This window comes from Corvus moneduloides, chromosome 1 (genome assembly GCF_009650955.1).
Source record: "Corvus moneduloides isolate bCorMon1 chromosome 1, bCorMon1.pri, whole genome shotgun sequence".
NCBI classification, from domain to species: Eukaryota; Metazoa; Chordata; class Aves; order Passeriformes; family Corvidae; genus Corvus; species Corvus moneduloides.
Genome location: NC_045476.1, coordinates 6,249,041 through 6,262,696, shown reverse-complemented (window position 1 = coordinate 6,262,696; position 13,656 = coordinate 6,249,041). Strand labels below are relative to the sequence as shown.

The 13,656-nt window shown below is 40.6% G+C and overlaps 1 protein-coding gene across 3 annotated transcripts in view; it reads left to right on the top strand.

The window, feature by feature from the left end:
- Positions 1-13,656, top strand: part of PRKAG2 (protein kinase AMP-activated non-catalytic subunit gamma 2) — a 213,367-nt gene that overhangs the window by 22,945 nt on the left and 176,766 nt on the right. Inside the window, exon 1 of one of the 3 annotated variants that reach the window (XM_032098718.1) lies at positions 23-304. The exons of the other annotated variants lie outside the window; for them this stretch is intronic. The gene's annotated coding sequence lies outside the window, so the exon portion shown is untranslated. Of the gene's footprint in view, positions 1-22; positions 305-13,656 lie in introns of those variants that run through there. 3 annotated transcript variants of the gene reach the window in all.

Here is a 13,656-nt window from a genome sequence, read left to right as displayed (position 1 = left end):
TCTTATCAGCAAAAAAAGAGGATTTGTTTTCGAAGGCTAAGCTGCTAATGCTGAATGACATAAAGAAAGAGATAAGAGAGCTGCTAAGTCTTTGAGGAGGGTGGTGGAGACAACGTGCTCCTTCTAAGGAGGATACAAAAGACAAAACAAAGCAAAACTGATACAGTTATGGAAAGAAAAAGTAAGCCCCTCCAAGAGGAAGCTTAGCAGAGAAGATGGGCAGCAATCAGGAAAGTTGTGATGTCCACATCAAGGAAGCCAGGGCCAATAGAGGCTGGTGAAGATCGTCCTCCATGTAACAGAGGTAAGATCCATAAGCAGCAGGAGAAAAATTTAAAAGGTAAGGGCCCTAATTTTCCTCACCTTCCTCCAAGCTATTTTACTATAGCTGCACTGTCTGGAAGAATTACTGCATCAGGATGGGTTGTTTCCATATAAACTCCCCTGGCTTCCAGTGGTTGATAACAAATAAGCTTTCATGACCAAAGGTAAAAAATGTCTTCTACTGATGTAATTTTTTCCAGAAACAGAAAGAAGTATATGAAATAGCAGAGAATGATATCCAAGACTGCATGTCTTTCTCAAGGAAAGGTACTGAAGAACCAATAAATGGATTTGAGTATTTAGCTGGGATGCCTAAATTACCTTCAGAAAACATTAGAAGTAAGAAAAAAATTTTGCAGTGTGATGAGATCAGATGAACAGCCTGAAGCAGAGGTGGCAGAGTATCTGACCTTTGTTCTTGGATAAGTAGCTGCCAGATTACCTGTGGAATGAGAAGCTTCCAGTAAACGCTGTGGTGAGATACCTTTTCGTTCCTGACAAACCTGAGAACTTTTTTTAAGAGTCAACCAGGATGTCTTGAGTAATGTCCTGATCTTTGATGTAGTTATGAGTGGGACTTGGTGAAAAGAACTGGTGGAAAAAGCAAGACCAGCTGGCTTTAGGAATTCACCAGGCTCTTTGGAGTTGGTGATGTCTGTTACTGAGCCATTTTACCTCATTTCCTAACAATCCTAGTAATAGTGGAAATGGAGATCTGACACAACACAGCCATACACAGCCTTGTGTATTTTGGTGTTTCCCCCAGATTAAGTTTATTTTAGCAGTCTGAAATTTTGACACGGGCATGGTCTATCCTTACTTTTTGCCATGGATTTTGCTGTATTTGCCATCTGAGCTTCTAGTGTGCTGGACAACACAAAGCATGGCTGCTTCAAAACATAATAGTCGACTTGTTATTAGTAGATTGTTTGTTTGTCCTCAGGCCTATTTATAAAAACAGCCCCAGGCAGGGAATTCTGCCAGCAGCCCAACCACTAAACAATTACAGATCTTTTCTCAGAGCTGTGTTTTCCAACCTATGCAATAATTCAGCAGCAAACCATAGTCACTGCTCACAAGTGTATGAAAGTAGCCATTTTTCTGTGTGGCACTGTTTTTGTTGGTTTTGAAAAAATAAAAATAGAGTCTCAAAAGGTATCCCTGATCATGCTAAAAAAATACAGAATTTAGCTTACAGGTATTGCTGCCAGTTTAGTAAAACCAGGCCCAGCATGAGATGCAGAACTCAAAAATAAGTCAAAGTGGTCAAATAGATATTAATCTAAATAGATATTAATCTAAAACTACACATAGGCTGCAAACTCAGACAAGGCATTCAAGGGACTGGTACTCATAAAGAACCAGGCTTTCCAGCTCCCTCCTATTAGGTTTGAGAAAAACAAAACAAAAAACCTAACAAAAAAACCCCACCACTACCACCAAAGCCCAAAAACAACTCTGAGGAAGAAGATCCAGGTAATTTTGAAAGGACAGTGTAATATCTGGTTTTACTGGTGCTATGCTATTTCATAGATTTCAATTCACAAGTGTGACAGGTGGTTGATTGGGTTTGCATGGTTAGTGGTGTAATGCGGATGAGATGCACCCTTTAATTAGTGGATATGAAACTATAGGGAGCAAATTATAGTCCCTTGGTGGCCAAAATGGGATAGAAGGAGGCCTAAACATTTGGTGTTGTTCAGACTGCTGTAACAGCATAGCAAGAGTATTTTGTGAAAATAGCCTGATAAACAAGTCAGTAGATGAGTCTGGTAAGTCTTTTGAAGGGTGGGAATGGTCAAATGAGGCTTTGGGGGGAAGTCCTCTCCAATGGAGATAACTTTGCATGAGGCTGGATCACTTCTCTGTACAAAGTTCAGAAGTCATGAACCAGAACATCTCTGCTCAGAGAATGTGGGTTTGTTAACCAGATTGGTTGTGTTTCAAGGGTTTGAAATGTTCTTTCTGCACTTGAAATACGTGTCTGTGTTTGCTAGATATGACGCAAGGTTTTGGCAGTTTTGTACTTGATTTGTAATTTAAGCCTTAAGGAAGACCTCGAATTTGGGATTTAACCCCAAATCACCATGAATCTTGTTAGGTTTTTAGATATTGGGTTTTTAAAAACTGTTATTTTATTATTATTTTACTTTATTCTTCCTTGGAGGGAAAAAGAAAGCTAATCTGCCTGGCCGCTGCCATGGAGAGGTGTGGCAGGGACAATTTGTCCTGTAGATAACTTAGGCCTGGCTTATATGAATACACCCTTGAAACGTTCAGTCTCTCTGCTGATGTCTCAAGATTGAGGCAAATCCTGAAGTAGCTTAAGATTCAACTCCTCTGCAGAGGACAAGGGTTGGAAATGCAGAAACCCTGTGTTTTCCTGTGTGCCTGTGAAAACATGATCTGTTAAAGCTATGACAGAAGCAGAGCCACTGCATCTCCAGCACATACAGCAAACTGTAGGGATATGGAGCATGGATGGTGGAAGCTCAGCGTTGTCTGCTGCTTGTCCCACACACCAGCCTGGGAATGTGGTTGAGAAAGGTTGTATTTTAGGAGGCAAACTCTGTCCACTCCTCAGGTTAACGAAAAAGACCAAATATGTCATGTTTTGGATGTCATGGCTCAAAATCTAGTCAACCAGTACTGAAAAGTGTCTATGAAGTGTCTTGAACTAGGAGATGGGGGAGAGGGAGAAATCCTGTAGCATTTGTAGAGGCTTTTCTCCTATGACTGGTTTACTTTCTCAAATGAAAACTAGTATATAGTATTGTATTAAGGAGCAGAGGCAGACCTTTAACAATAAAGTTTTAAATTATGCAAAGTTAGCAGCCTTTTTTTTTTTTTTTTTCTCCTTCCCATCCCATTCCCCCTGCCTTTTGCCTTGTCTTCTTTAGAGTTTAAAAACGGGGAGCAGCAGAATTGTAGCTTTCGGTCTCAGTTCCTCCTTTTTGCACAAAGCCCTTGTTGGATTGCCCTGATCTCCCTCCCTACAGAGTATTCAGCCACTCTTCTTATAAAAGGTTAAGATCTGATGGTGTTGAAACCTCTTGTTTACAATCATTGCAGAACTGTAGTATGGAAATTTCCATCCGCAGCAAGATTTAAAAAAAAAAAAAAAAAAATCTCCGCTGCTTTTGTGAACATTTGGATCCAAATAAAGAAATAGTGCCTGAATCAAGCATGTTAATTCTGATTAGCACATACGGTCTGTTCAGCCAAAGAGGTCTAAGGTAATATTCCCCATCCTCTGAAGAAATTACCTTGCTCTGCTCCTCCAGGAACCACTTGCAGAGGTACCTAAACTGCTCTGATAATCATTGTATGAGGTCCTCTAAAGTGCAGTGCTGCCTTCCTTAGGGAGATAAGATCAAGGTAAAAAATTACTGATTTTGTTGCCAGCAGTGGGTTAATTTTTCTTGTTATTTAGCTCTTTCACCTGTTTGGGCAATGACATGTGCAAGGATATCAGTGCTTTTGGAGAGTAGTGTTCATAGTGCAAGATGCCTGTGACAGATTTAAGTCTATGATTTGATTGTTTTGGGAAGGAAAAAAAATGTGGATCCTACAGGCCTTTTGGAGAAATCAGACAGTTAACTTCTCTAAAAACAACACCAGTGCTGCTTGTGTTTCACAGACTGTGTTCTATACATTTCCAGTATTACAAGGGGTGTAATTTCACGTAGGACTTGGATTTTCCGTATCAGTTCTGAGCACACACAAATAAAGCACCCATTGCCCTTGCAGCCACAGCTGCCTCTCCTGCTTCCTCCACAGCCCAGCAGGGCAGCAGTTGTGTAGTGTTTACATTGGGCACAGAAGGGTACACTGTTTGCATTTAACACTTGCTTTGAAGACTTTGATATTTTCTCTTAACGCAGCAACAGTTATTTAAATTCTGGGGTTAAGTTCCTGACAGAAGCAGATGACGAAAAGCAGACTTTATGACAAAATGCAGGGTTGTGGTTTTGGGAAGAGGTTCTTTCCTAAGCTGATGCTTTTCAGTTGTGTGCATGTTAAGGTTTGTCACTGGGCCAGTCTGAGAAGGAGCATTGGATACGTTTGTGAAACTCTTCTGCTGGTGCATGTGCTGCTGAGAGGCAGGAACTGACTGATCTCTTTCTTGTGGGCTGAGTGCTCAGTGCTCACTTGAGCACCCTTGGCCACTGCCTAATGAGCTCAGTGATCTCAGCATCTTCAGGCTGCTCTAAGTGACCGTGTTTTTTGCGTGAGAGCAAAATTGAGGGTGTTCCACTTCCTCCTATTTTGCTTTTGGGACAAGTTATAATTAATCTTCCCTTGCCTTTGTGAGCCCTAACCCAAAGCACTGCACAAGCAATAATAATCAAGGTTAATAATTCAACACTATAGTGATTTATATTTTCAGAGGCCTCTACCAGCATTACTCAGTTAACTGTCGCAATACTTTTATGTGTTTATTTTTTATGTGGGGAAACATTTTGCTGAAGTGCAGGGCTGTGTTGAAAGCATGAGGGAAACAAATGGTGGTATAGGGATGGATTCCAATAAGGCCTTTTGCCAGAATAAGGCAGGATGCCTTGGGTTTACCTGGCAAGGGAGAATATATGATAATGCATAACCTCTATACCTGCTGGGAAGAGCAGGCATCTCCCGACAGCATCCAAGGGGGCTGTGCTGTGCATGTTTTCAGCTGTGCACTGACAGCTGCAGGTGATTTCCTGTCAGATAACGTGGAAGGTGCCTGGCTGGCTCTCTGCTGCTGTGTTGATCACTTGCAGAGGTGTTCCCCTTGTGCTCATTAACTTGCTGGTGCAGGGCACGCTGGAACAGTCAGGCGGAATTTGTCTGGGGGAAAGAGGAAACGCTGTAAAAATCAGGATCAGAATTTACTTTTAATCTGACTGCCTTTGGGCTGCCAATCTCCATGTGAAACAGTATCTGTGGCACAAGGAACACTTCAGTGACTGCTTTTAGGCTGGTTGGTTTTGTTTATTTTCAGTCATAGAGTCGTTCCCCTGGCAGCATCCCTGTGGTAAAGGCAGGTGGACATTAAAAAGGAGAATGTGGATATACAGATGAAATGCCAGTGTGAACAGTATTCCCACCTTATAGCTTGGGTTCTGGATCTCTGGATCAGGTCTGTCCTGTCTCAGGGTGCTTTTCTAAAGGATGCTCTGCAAGCTCCTGTGTGTCAGGATACCACCCTTGTGCCACTATTGAGGTTGGACCAGGGTCACGCCAGCTTCACCAGTAGTGGGAAAGGCAGTGAAGTGGGAGGAAGGTTTCTGTATTCCTTGCTATTCCTAAAGCCATGGCTTCAAAAACAACAGAAAAATCCATTTCACAGGGTTTTTTTCCCAGGCTGTTCCATTGTTTTTGTTTGCATTCACAATCTTCCTAGTTTGTACAGAAAGAAAAATCTACAGTGGAAGAGAGAATATCTTAAAAATGAGAAAAACCCACACACAGCTCTGCGGGAGATCACAAAAAGTTTTCCAAGTTTAATTGTTGCAGAGAGATGCACTTGTAAGGTCCACCTGCATCTGCATGGGTGGCTTTGCCTGGTAAAACAGGGGCACGTTAGAGGCGGAATCCTGGCAGTGGTCAAGCCAGTGGGATTTTTGCCAGTGATTTTAATCAGAGCCAGAATTTCACCCTAGGTCTATAATCTTATGTAATCTCCCTTTGAAGTCACATGGATTTTTAACCAATGTCTTATATAACACCAAAGCAATTCACTGTCCACTCAACAATGTCTGTTTTCCTGCATAACCAAAACGAAATGTTCCAAATGTGTCTTCCAAAACCTGAGATGAGATTGAATTTAAAACCGTTTGTTTCCCCCTTGTTTTTTTAAATATTTGGTGTTTGTAGAGTCACTTTAGTGTTGTGGGCGGAGTCTTCTTTTAAACCCTTGGTCTGACCTCACAGCTAAATTTTAAACTTGAGGTTTGTGATAAAGATGTATGTAGTTCCCTTCCAACCTGAAGTATTCTCTGTTCTCACAATCCTGCTTTGGATTTTAGAGAACTGCCTTTCAGGCTCATTTGCTGGTTAAGAAACTGATAGGCCGCTGAAAACACAGTTTGTCCCATTAAAATGAATATAATTATTAACCCTAATAAGTCCATGTAAGAATTTGAGTTTGGGGGTTTTTCTCTGCATATTTGGGGTCCTGTAGCCACTGTCTGGCTCTGCTGAAACCTGAGGAAATTCCATTTCCAGTTTACATGGTCCCAGAATTTCACTCTATCATCAATGAAACATCTGAGACTTTTAAGACTGCAGATTTGTCTTGAGCCTGCTGGAGTAAAAAAGAGAAGGTGAGATGAAAATACGTTCAGTACAGTAGTAAAATGCTTCCATGCCAAAGACAATTAGAGGAGTATCACATAAACCACTATTTTGAGGCAAGAACTCCTGTGTTATTTTGAAATGAGTAGTTTCTTTCAGATCTTAAAGATTATGAATATCTGGAGTTTTTCAAGACAAGGCTGGCTAAAGCGCTGTGCACCCTGGTTGAAATTCCCTGTTGACCCTACTTTCAGTAGGAGCTGGGTCTAAAGACTTAGAAATTCCTTCCCCTTTGAATTGTTTTATGATCTTGAATCATGCACAGATCTCCTTAAATAAGCACTAGTAAATCCTTGTCAAACACAGACTATAAAGCATCAGGTGATAGTACACAGTTTGTCTTTCCAGTGCAGATTGTTTTTAAATTCTGTATTTACGCAGGACTGAAAGCTGGATTTTTGCTTTGCTTTAATAAAAGTCAGAAGGTATATCAGTGACAGAGACAACTCTTTAATTCCTGACCTGATGGCCTGATAATAGTCTTCAAGGACTGAGGAGTTGTAACCTACATCTGGGAAGATTTTATACTCCCCAACAACAGCATCTTAATTCACAAGTAAAATTGCTGTTGACCTGGTTTATATACACATATTTTAATTTAAAAACAGTTAAGGAAATCTTTCCAGCTGTATTAATCTATTTTTATTGTCAGTTTAATGAGTTACCTTTTTTACCTTACAGCAATACCTTGGTGGTTTGGGTTTGTTAAAAATAACCGGCTGACAGTTCCTGTACTTTGTGGCTTCTTAATTTATGTGATTTTTACCTTAGTAATTTTTTTAACTGTTCATTTCCTTTCAGTTCTTTTCTTAAAAGAAAAACCTCTGCAGATCAGTCAGGTTTGAATGAACTTGCAAGTATCTGACTCAACCTAAATTTGCTGTAAAGCACATCTTTGTAAAGCCATTAGTTTTCTTTGTTGAGGGTTAACTTTATATTACTTTGATTTAAATGCTTCAACCTGGGAATTGTTTCAAGTGGCGGATTAAGAGGTTTGTCTAAAGTACTTAGGAATGCAGGATTTACAGTAGCAGGTGAAATAATTTGTCAGTTAAGTCTGGTAACCTGCCTCCAGCAGTTGTCAGTCTCTGTAGCCTTGGTGAAAATTGGTTCTCTTTTTCTCAGCATCCCTTGTATAATTGGGCTGGTTACTTGTGTAATGCAGTATAGGATAACTGTGGGGAAACACATCGTGTTTTTAAAGAATAATTAAGCTATTTACACTGCAAATTTGACCCATATTTTAAAATTTTGAATTTGGTACAGAAAGTTTAAGACTGTAAACCTGGTTTTTGTTCCCCTTCCCCCAAAAATGGACAGAAGGCTTTAGTCAGTTTTCTAACTTTTCTGAAGTAATGTATTTTTTCTATAGAAGTCAATATAGTTCAGAACAAAAGAGTGCATTAGGCTTAGTGATGTACCCAAGAACTACTTTAAGACAATAATTGGTAATCAATAGATGACCAGAATTAGAAATCAGTGAATCAAAATTTGTTTGGTTGAAATAAGGCTGCATTTCTAAATGAGAAGATGACCATGGACTCAGTACCACTTTTTGGGATCCATCATTAGTAACCTGAGAGTTAAAATCTGCATCTGATATTTGGGATTTGGAGGCCAAAGGAAGCATGTCCTGCTCGCGTGACTGCCAGCCCTGACCTGTCACCACAGTGGCCTTTCCTTTTTGTCATCCTGAGGCATGTTTTCATCAGCCTGCGACAGAAAAATGGACATGTAACATTATAATCTCTCTGTCTAGCTCCCAAATGACAGCCAAACAGGAAGGTTTGGGGATTTTTTTCCCCATTTCTCTTTTGTCTGTTCAGAGAGTGCAGGCTGTAATCAGTTACGTGGCTTTTCTTTTGCATCATGAATGTCAGCACCTGAAGGAAAATCTTAAATTGGCAAGCTCTGCTATAAGTTGGACAGGTTGTACCATGCCTGTGTTTCTCCAGCTAAAACAAAAGGAGTAAAGAATTGTGTTGAAATGAAAGCTTTACATTTTTGGCTGCTCACTTCTACGTTTGTAATAAAACACTTTTGAAGACAGTATTTACTGCTTTGATACTAATCAGGGCAATGTTTCTGTATCTTGAAACTCCAAAACTTGCTTAATTATTAAATGTCATACTATGCCAGGGTCATATTTCACCCTTGCACTCTCAGCAACTCTTTATTATATATATGTTTTCACAGCAAGCCCACTGTGGTGGAACAGGGCTTTCCTCAGTGTTACCCAGACAGCGTGTGAAGGAAAATCCGTAAGCAGCAGAGCAGACAAGAACAGTGCTGGGATTTGGTGTTACAGTACAGTGACAGCCAGTTCACATCTTCCAGCTCCAGTCTTCAGCCAGTTCCATAACCCATGAGAAGATGAAGAAGGGTGTGTTGGCTGAGGAACATCAATGAGTCAGGCAGCTTTTTACTCTTGAGCCTGTGATTGACTTTATGGGCACTCTGTGCTGTGTTCTTACTAAATGAAATGGAAAGTGTTTTTGCGTTTTGCAAGAAATGCTTATAGGTAGCTGAAGTGTTTGATGAGCAGCCTGGGTGGGATCTTAGCCTGCTTGGAGCATTTTGCAGTGTAAACATAGCATAAAAAATAGATCTGATCAGAAAGTCTACTTGACCTGTTTGTGAGTTGAACTTCGCACTTTTTCTGGAGCTCTCTTTCCTTCAGGTTATCCCCGAGTCTTGCTGAAGGGAAGGTACAGTTTCTGATTAAATTATGCCATGTTTCTGGTGCCAAACAAGAGGACTTGAGATGCAAAGGTTGGCACCTGCAGGACCTTACCCATTCACTGTGGGAGCAGAGGATGGCCTAACCCTAACTTCTGTCCAGCAGTCTCGCCTGAAGTTCTGAGTGCATAGGGAAGGTGGATTCGATGTGGTTGAAGGAACATGAATGGCTCTCAGTATGTTTGTGTCTGCTCGTGTGTTTCAGGGATTGTTTTCTTTGTTAATTATGTTATTTATTGGAAACTATAGACTTTGCATGGAGTCCTGTTTGTGGAACGTATGTATTCTATACCAGGAATAATTCAAATAGCTAAACATTGAATAAAAGGCAAGAAAAATTATTACAAGTTTTGTGTTTGTATTAATATATTGAAGACTGTAGCATGTGAGAGAGCTATTGGGACACTTAAAACCAGGACTATTCAAATATATATTTTTCTTTGCATTTGTTATATGGGGTGAAGGGAACCAGATCTGATGTTACAAAAATTATATTTCATTCCTGCTGTGAATCATCAGTTCATGATTGTCTGTTGTGAGAGAAAGCAGTTGAAACTAGAGTGGATTCAGCCTCAATGAAATCAAAGCCAAGGTCTTAAGCCCCATTGGTGTGACACACCCTCTGGAAGCATTGGCTTCCCATTCTGGACCTTAGGAGGTCACTCAGTCCAGACTCCTGCATTAAAGCAGGGTAGGTGGAGCGGGACTGGACTGAGGCCATGGATGGCAGATAGGTCACAAAAATCCAACAGGATCAATGAAAAGAGGGAATGCCTGCTAAAGCAGCACATGGTACTTCGACAACCAAGCCTCCCATCCTGGCCCTGCACACACATAGATGTTCAGGTTGAAGCTCTGCCTCTGCTGAATCCAGATGGGAGGAGGAGATAATGCTGCAAATTCCCTTATCCAAGACCACCTTTTCTGTGAAAGTGGGGTGTGTGGGATGCCACAAAACTCAGATGCAGCCTCCAAAGCTACCAGACCATCTCTAGATAAGCTCTTTTTGATAGAAGCTCTTTCTAGTAAGATCTACCACCTTCCAAAGCAGCAGGTTCTTCAGCATCCCTTGACTGTCTCTTAAACTTTGTGACGGGTTTGTGACAGAAAATTATCCCTGCTGTCCAACCTAAATCTTCCTTCCTGTTAATTAAGTTGATTTACCTTTGTTCTTGGGTTAGTGACCATGGAGAGTATTTGACCACTGGCGTGTTTATTTCTTGTCTTCTCTTTCCTAGTCTGGAAACCCCAGTTCTATCAGCACATAGACCATATGTGATTGTCCTCCTCTGGTTCTCTGGACTGTTCCATTTTGGAGCACTGTGTTTTGAAGAAGCTGTGGACAAACAAGATCTAAAGTTAGACTCACAAAAGTCTTATGAAGTGGGAAAATTGCCTGTAATGCTGTCTGACAGCTCTCCTAGTAGTGTACCTATTTGGATACATTTGGGGTTTTTTTGCAGTTTCATGTCACTGACTCATTCTCAAGTAGTTTTCCCTTTTAGCAGCCTGGCTAATAGCCAGCTGTTCCCTGCTTCATATTTAGGTGTTGCCTCCCTTTTTTCTCTAACCTGTTGTAGTTTATAGTATTTCATTTCATGGATGAGGGTCTTTTCTTGGTTTGCAAGATCACACTGGTTACTCTTGCTGTCCTTAAAAAAGCTCAGAAACCTCATGCAGTCTAAATAAAATTATTTAATAATTATTGTGAACTGTCTTCTCAAAGCAGTCATCCAGGTGATAAATAAAGCACTGCCTACAACCAGGCCAACAGTGATGCTATGCAGGAGACTTCCAGCCTTAGTGGCAAGTTACTAATCCCCCTGTTGAGGGCTTTTTGAGGGGACACTTTCACAGTGATTTCTATCTGTAGCTTATTTCTCTAATTTGGTTATGAGAGTTTCCTGTGTGGGAACGTAAGAAGTTTTACAGCATTCAAGGCATATCACATCTATTCTTCCTTCTGGATTCACAGACTGCTGCTTCAGATTACATTAGATGAGTCTGTGATTTACTCATAACCTACCTAGGTAAGATATTTCTCTTACTGTCATATGGCAACAATTCACTGGTCCCTCCAAATAATCCTAAATTACAGAATAGTTTTGTGCCTCCTACTCTGTAATTCCATCATTTGGATAATCAAAAGTACCAGTCTGAGAGAAGAAAACTTCAGAGCAGCCATTTATTTTATTTTTTTTAATACATATTTTTGGAAGTTTTTGTTTACTGCCTGTATATAAATTGAGAAAAAAGAGTTAAAGATTTTCTCTGCAGACCTCAGTGGTCACACAGGTGACAGTATGGCTGTTACCTGAGTGGGCAGAAAGTGCTTCTCATACGGGTGGAGAGCAGAGCATTATTTTCTTTGGAGACAGGAGTGTTTGAGAAGCTTCTGTACACTTTGTTTTTTCTCTTTATGTGCTTAAGAATGACCAAGTTTCGTATTATTTATTATTATTTTGTATTATTGTTGCCAATCTAAGACTGTTCTGTCATGTAACACGTCTCTAGAAATATTCTCTGCTCTGACACCTTACAGCATTTGTGTATAGATAATGTTTTCTTGAGTAGCTTTATTTTTTAAGGGTTGAGTACAAATGTGTGTTGAGTACAAATACAAATGTGCCATTTTTAAGTTTTCACTGGGTCCAGGTAAACACAGTAAGGGTCTTGAAAAGACCCTGTTGATTTGTGGCCTGGGGGATCTGGAATGTGCGAAAAAATCTAGAAAGGGGCTCTGGTGAGCAAAGGAGAGGAGAGCAGTCCTGTGCTAAGCAGGTAGGAAAAGTGGGGTTTGCGGAGCCAAAAGGTAGCTGTGGAGTCCTTCCTTGGATTGATTTGAGCATTTTTGGTTACAAAAAACCCGAAATAAGCACAATGCTTGGCTGTTACTGTGAACAATAGTTTGAAAACTGCTTCTGTGTGTGACATATGAACTGCAGAGCTATTCTGGCTGTGAAAGAAGTGTATTGCTAATCAAGAATATTCCCAAAAAGCCATTTCCCACAATCTGCTGGTGCATTTTTGTTGTGTTGAACAAAGAAATAAGGAGCATGTGTACATATTCATCCCTCTGGACAGTTTCTCAGCCTTCACAGAAGTATGAGCTTTTAGTTTGGTTTTTTTTTTTTTTGAAGTCCATAATTCTGTAACAGTCCCTAATCCTCACCTTCCCAGTTATCCAGGTGTGACCATTTTTACTGATAGAGACAGCCCTGTTAGCAGCAACGCTGAACACATAATATTTAAATTTCTCAAAAAAAAAACATTGCCACAGAAAGAAAAATGTAAGTACAATTAAACTTCCTTGGGAAAGCAGCATCAGTGTGGGCAGTAAAGGAGTTGTTGAAGTAGTACAATGTGGCAAACGCGACGTTGATTTGATTTAAGGCTCTAATCACTTTCCCTTGCACATGAGTCTCATATCTGTTGTTAACTTTAATGAGACTTACGTGCCAAGCCTGCAAGGAGAATTGGTCCTTAATTCTCCTCACTGCCGCACTGTTTCATTAGGGAGCGTTTCCATGTCTTCCTGCTGAAGTTTCAGTCAGCGGCACTGACACAGACACAGTCCTGGCGATGAGGAATTCTCCTCAGATCTGGGAGCTGTGGTGAGAGAAGGGCTTGGGTAGATCCAAGGCTTGTGCCAACAAGTGCATGACTAAACATCCAAAGCTCTTTACCTCCTGCTCTCTCCTGCAGTGACTCTGGGTGAATGACTTTCTTTGCCTTTTCTTTCCTTAGTTTCCAAAAAGGAGCAGGATTTGTCCTTATCTCCTTGATGAAGCTATTGGGAGGATGAATCAGGACGTGTTTGCAGAATTCTGGGCATGAAAACTTTTATTTCAATGGTACTTCTTATTAACCCCACCAGCATTTCTCTGAACTTTGATGTTAAGCTTTGGCCTACAAATATTGTCTGTGATTGCATAAAAACGAATACCAGGTGAGCAGCTTCACCACATTTTGCAGTGGCTTAATGAGTATGTTTATAGTAATGATTTTATTAATCCAGAGTAATTGAACAACAAGCCACAAATCAGTCGCAGCCTGGAAAATCCTAATTTGGGACCATTTTCTGCCTCCATCTGCATAACATTTTTAATATGTTGCTCTTCATTTTCATGCTAATTTGCCCTGTGTGTTTCAAAGACTACTTCAGCCTGTTGGCAGCTCAGGAATGGAAGCAGGCCTGCTGCTCCTTGGCAGCAGGTGAATACCTTGGCCCTTGAAGAGCCTTCCATAGTCACA